The sequence below is a fragment of the Rhipicephalus microplus genome, chromosome X, assembly GCF_043290135.1.
Source record: "Rhipicephalus microplus isolate Deutch F79 chromosome X, USDA_Rmic, whole genome shotgun sequence".
Lineage (NCBI taxonomy): Eukaryota > Metazoa > Arthropoda > Arachnida > Ixodida > Ixodidae > Rhipicephalus > Rhipicephalus microplus.
This window is the reverse complement of record NC_134710.1, coordinates 41,358,777-41,364,776: the sequence shown is the minus strand read 5'-3', so window position 1 is coordinate 41,364,776 and position 6,000 is coordinate 41,358,777. Positions and strand designations below refer to the sequence as shown.

The 6,000-nt window shown below is 45.6% G+C and overlaps 1 long non-coding RNA gene across 1 annotated transcript; it reads left to right on the top strand.

Annotated features, from left to right (window-relative positions):
* Positions 1-4,245: 4,245 nt before the first annotated feature.
* Positions 4,246-5,435, top strand: LOC119177392 (uncharacterized). Its single transcript, XR_005110593.2, has 2 exons — positions 4,246-4,471; positions 5,256-5,435. It is a non-coding gene; the product is annotated as an uncharacterized LOC119177392 (long non-coding RNA).
* The last annotated feature ends 565 nt before the right edge of the window (positions 5,436-6,000 follow it).

Sequence of the window (6,000 nt, the reverse complement as noted above, 5' to 3'; positions counted from 1 at the left end):
CTTCCGGCAACCCTTTTAAGCGGCGAAGGCGGGGATCTCAGACAAACGACGCTATCCCGCTCGGTGAAACCATTTCATTTCATTGGGGCGGTGCGGTATAATTCCGAAGAAGCAGACTGAAGTCGCGTGACATACAAGCGCGACTTCTTGCCTTGGTGATGTCTCGCGTGTGAGATAACACTGAACGACAGCGCCGTTATTGCACCAACGCACAACAAAATAAATGTTCTTTTTTCTATATTTCTGTATAGCACACCTTTTGATTAATAAAATGCGGACACAAATATTTAATAAGTATATAGTCTATACGCTTAATGACGTATTATTCATCTTAGTCGGTTGATAAATGCCTTTATCACATACAACAGACTGTAAGAACGCCGCGAGTGGGCTATACACATTCAATAGTCACATGCGTAGAGCTTTTGGTGTCAGCTCCATTGCAAAACTAACACGCTTCCACGCAGTCTAGTTAAACTCCCTATATTTCTTCTATTCTTTCTCTCTCTCTCTTTCTCTCTCTTCCGCGCAGAGCAGAAATTATGCTAAAGTATTCCAAGCAGCGAACGTGTTTACATGATTCCATAATTTCTTTGTGCGCTTTATACTGCTATTTCATTTAACAAAAGTTGTGGTATACGTGGAAATGAGAAAATGGATCTATCTGCTCGCAGAGGAATGTATTAAAAAACATATTTCAATAAATCAGATGCGTCAACAGTGGCGACGAAGTAGGCCAACCGAGAAAGGAAGCAATTGTGGAATATTTCGCCTCCAGACCTTTATCTCTGCTCCATAGACCCTGACATAGAACTAAGATATCCGCATCACCTTCTTAGTCACGTCGAGACACTTTATCGTCAACTTTACTTCAACACCGTATTCACCAATAGCTACATGTGCCGCATTGGTTTGACCAGTGACCCAGAATGTGACAACTGTGGTGCTTTAGAGCCAGCCGAACCTATTTTGTTAGATTGCCCGGCACACAAAGAAGAAAAATCTTCTTTAAAAGTATATTAGGCTCCATTTCCCACAAACTGCTAGATCTTGGAAACATTTTTTCTGTCAGATACCTAGAGGACATTAACTCAATAGATAAACTGTAACGCAACACACATCCTCACCATCATTTCGAGACAAGCAGCTATCACTACCCATGTTCTCTTTTTAAAGACGATAGTCTTTCTGGGGACCTTCGACGCCAAAATTTTGGTCTGCCTGCCTGCGTGCGTGTGCGCGTGTGAGTGTGTCCGTCTGTCTCTTTTAACGATATCCTAAACGGCACCAAACGATACGTCAAACCGCCAACCCTTTCCGCAGCGCCCACCAATACTGCTCAAGTTTCAGCGTTCATACTTGTGCGATTCTCAATTAAAAATCAATTATTGCGCATATCTGAGACACTATAACAACACCTTAATATTTTCTATGTGTGACTTTACACAGAGAAGGCATACATAATTAATCCTAAGGACCGTAGCGTTTATCACGCTGCGCAACGCGATGCTCAGAAAGGCAACTGCTTCCAACGCTTTGCTAAGACGACACGGTGGTGGCACCTTATTGCCTCTACACCTTATTGCCTCCGAGACATGCGCGCATCTTTTTCCGTGGGCACGCACGTATTTCTTCGTTTTCAAAGATAACTACGAGATGGCGCTCGTGTCTAACGTGTCTCGATGCGCTCGTTCGCCTTCGCTGCTCTGATCTAAACTCTCTAGCGCAGCGCTTCTAGAATACAATTCACCGATTTTCTCGCACAGAACATCAAATAAACATTTTGTTCACCCTCTCCACACGCAAGACTATCGTCTTTGACGACATTTGCAGTGAAACATGTAGATACGAGGCCAAATTTCCCCTTCTGTTTTCGTGCCCTCCTCCTCCTCCTAGAACCTTCTACAGCGAAAGCTGTTATGAGATCACAACTCGAGTCTCGTGCAGTGCCGCATAGTTGTCCACCGCCGCCACCGCCGCCCCTAACCACATCGCACAAAATTTTAAACAAAAATCTAGTATACCAATGGCACAGCGGGGCACGAGCCAGGGTCAGCTGGGTGCCTGCCCAGTATTCTACCACTGAGCCAAGCCCGTGCTTAAGCAAGTTGGCCAACTTGCCTTAGGCAGGCTTGATGACGGCAAAGCCATCGCGTTAATACGACTGAAAAAGCGTTTTAAAACAGCAAAAGAACAAGCAGTCATCACACAATGCAAATAGCATAACAAGTGGGTCGTCCAATGCGCCAACCTATTAAAAAAGCTTGTTTTTGTTTCAGCTATTAACTAGCGCATAACCTACTTCAGGCATGATTCCTCATCGTCGTCAGCCACTGCATGAACAATTGGCACAAAATACTCACAATAGTTTAGCATACCACGCTTCTCAGAAGAATGACAAAAAATAGCATAGTGACTGCCGGCCCACTGTCCTAAAATTTTTAATATTAATGCCGTAGTGGGTATCAAGCAAGTGTGGTTGCAGCATACCCTATGAGTGCTAAGAAAAGACTCTGAAAAGCCGCTCTTCTAGCTTTCGCTGTGACTGTGCTGCGCCTTAATTCCGCTCAGGCTTGACGTTTTTGCCCTCCCCTTCCCATATACAGAGTAGCATTAAGCGCCGCACATACGCCGGCAGAACCCTATGATTTTCATTAAAGAGCTCTCTCTCTCTCTATCTCTCTCTCTCTCTCTTGACAGATTCCACGTACCTTGAGAATCGGTGTTATGAGAAGCATGCGGAAGAGAGGTATAACTGTGTCGTAATATCTTTAATTCAGCGAAATGTTAGGAAATGACGCTAAAGATATGCACAAATGTTGTAAGCACAAATATATGTGGAGTAGTCAGATATGTTTTATACAACCAGTTGTTTACAGTTGCGTAACGATGCGAACAAAAACATGGGTAAGCAAGAGCAGGAGGGCCATGGAAGGCTGAGATTTATCGTCAATTCCCTTCAACGCAGCATTCACCAATAGCTACATGTGTCGCCTTGGTTTGACCACTGACCCAGACTGTGACAACTGTGGTGCTTTAGAGTCAGCTAAACCTACCAAGCAGCGAACGTGTTTACAAGATACAAGACTGTGCCTCAGAATTCCTTTGTGCGCTTTACAATGCTACTCGATTTAACAAAAATTGGGGCATATACTGAAATAAAAAAAACGAATTCTCGCACTTGTGCTCACGAGAATGGTATAGTCCTCGACACCGCTCATGAATAAATTTCAGTGAATAGTGTTTAACTACAAATGACGGTAACCCGACGTGATGACAGCATCATGGGAGTACATATGTAATGTTTATAAAATTGGATATCCAACACTGACACCACAATTCGCGTTCCATGAACGTAACACCTGCATAGGTTCTGTTTCCAAAGCAGTTCCGAGACCTGGCATGGCTCTGTTCTAGAATAATGATTGCCCCGCAGAACGCTTGGGTTCGTTTCGCGATGGGGCCCCGCCGCGGTGGTCTAATGGCTAAGGTACTCGGCTGCTGACCCACAGGGCGCGGGTTTGAATCCCGGCTGCGGCGGCTGCATTTCCGATGGAGGCGGAAATGTTGTAGGCCCGTGTGCTCAGATTTGGGTGCACGTTAAAGAACCCCAGGTGGTCAAAATTTCCGGAGCCCTCCACTACGGCGTCTCTCATAATCATATAGTGGTTTTGGGACGTTAAACCCCACATATCAATCAATCAATCGTTTCGCGATGGGACCATACCAATTATCCATTGCATTCATCGGGAAAACGCTGCCGATGTCGTTTTTTATTAAGGATTTCGCACTCACATTGCCAATGTCTGTTCTCGCCGTTCCTCGGTGTAGACAGTTTCCAGATTGCAAGCGTTGTGCCCAGTGGCATAGCCAGGCGGGTGGTTTAACCCCCTCTCCCTTCCCCGCGAAAATTTTCGTCCAACACCAGGCACACTGCCACTTACGCAACTTATTTTTTTTTTGTTGCTTCGCGCTGACATGATTTAGAAACCAAGCACTGCTACTATCACAATATCATTGCTGAGCGCTTTTACAGCGAATAATGTCTGCATATGCAGTGATTCCATTCCTGCGCCAAATGCGCCAAACTGATACAAACGAGAACGCTAGCGCAATTCTGATAAAAATCTCGAAAATTGCGCCAAAGTGCGCCGAATGGCTCTCGCGGGCCTTGGTGGTGTCAGCCAGCGCCGCTACCACAACCTACAGCGGGGTCTGAGGGCACCCATTCCCCCATGGCAACGATAAAACTATGAGGAGTGCAGCGGAGGACATCTAGCGGCAACATGCGCAGTACGGATTGAGTGATAGCGGAGATAGTGCTGCTGTAACTCCGCAAGTGAAGCGGACAGTGCACTGGTGAATCGATTGCTGCTGCCTCGGCTCGCCAGCACCAACGACTGTTGGACGACTCTTCATTACTACTACGCGCGTGTGCTGTCAGCGGTGGGATATGATGCGATGAAGAAAGGTAAGTTTCTGTTATTGACATTTTCTCTTAAGTGTGGCGTGTGAGCGTGGCGAAGTTGGTACTGCTTGGATGGACCGCAGCGCGCAAAAAGCACCGTCTATTTGCGCGCTAAAAATGGTAAAGCCTTTTTCGCTTTCAGATCTTGATCCGGATCTTATCTGTGAAAAGATGCAATTGTATGGCGCAGATATTCCCAAATTAATGCTCTAGCGACTGCCGCTAATATTTTTGCGGCCGTCGTTAACCCTAAAAGGCCGGTTTCGTGGGAAAAGGCTGCTTTCGTGGGAATGACGCATTTATGTTCTTATTGTATTCAGAAGCACTGAGTGGCAATGCGATATGCCCGATGACACGCGTAGTTGCATTCTAGGCTTGCACGACTGACCTTGAGCAGGCATCTTCACGTGAAGATAAACATTTTGTAGCAAGTCTATCTATGGAGTTGCGCGTAATTCTTGCGCAGAGCAGAGATAGCGCGCGCTCACGCTGCAGTGTGCTCGTGGTGACGGCAACTTCGCACGCATGTGGCAATTGTCGCTATAGTTTCACCTTCTCCGCGCCGTGATAATGCTCCGAAAAGCCGGCCGCCTGTGCTTGATTAATGCTGTTAGATGTTGGCTGGCTGACACGTGGGGCGCCTGTACTGTTGTTACATGATCGGCTCGTGCCGGACCTAGATTTGTGCATGGTGCGAATGACAGGGCCTTAATTTTTTAAGTGAGCATTTCTTGTTTCGCCGTCGGATTTGTGTTTTAATCTTCCATATCTTCTCTCTTTTCCACAGCTTGGACAACCAGCGTTAATGCATCGGTGCTGGAAGATGTTGACAGCAATGGAAGCAATGACAGCAATGAATTTCAAACCGTTTTCCAAAAAGAAGAGCCCCTTGTTCACATTGTACACAGTGTATTGGGCCAGTAAAAAAGCTGCTGAGCCGCTTTATGAGGCATGAGGCCGACTGCAACTTGTCTGGCAGTGAGTTGAAACAACTTGATGTCAGGTCGCCAGAAGGGCGGAAGCAGGTTTTGGAAATCGGATCCGACACTGAAAAATAAATGCGTAACTGGGATCTCCAAGTGAAGAAGAGCTTCAGGACAAGTGCACAGGCATTTTACATTTCTACTGCGAGACATCTAATCAAGCGGCTTCCTCTGGATAACAAACTGCAAAAATGATAACAAAACATAACATAAAATGATAACAAAAATTCCAAAATGCGTTGCAAACAAAGTTTCTCAGAATATTGTGAAAACTTGTTTTGCTATGCATTTCTCGCCGTATTGGACAACCTTGAAAACTGATACCGGTTGCTTCAAACTGCTCCAAAATTGACTTTTTGGTGCTCCAAAATGCTCCAAATTCTAATTTTTTGTGCTCCATAAAATTGCTACAAATTGTGGTTTCTAAGTGGCATCACTGCATATGAAAAAACGCGTCGCAGTGTTTCTCAAGTCTTAACTATCTGTGAGATTCTGGGCAGGAATCTCGGCCGCGAGTATTTTAAGTTGGCTCGGCGACGGGAATAATGC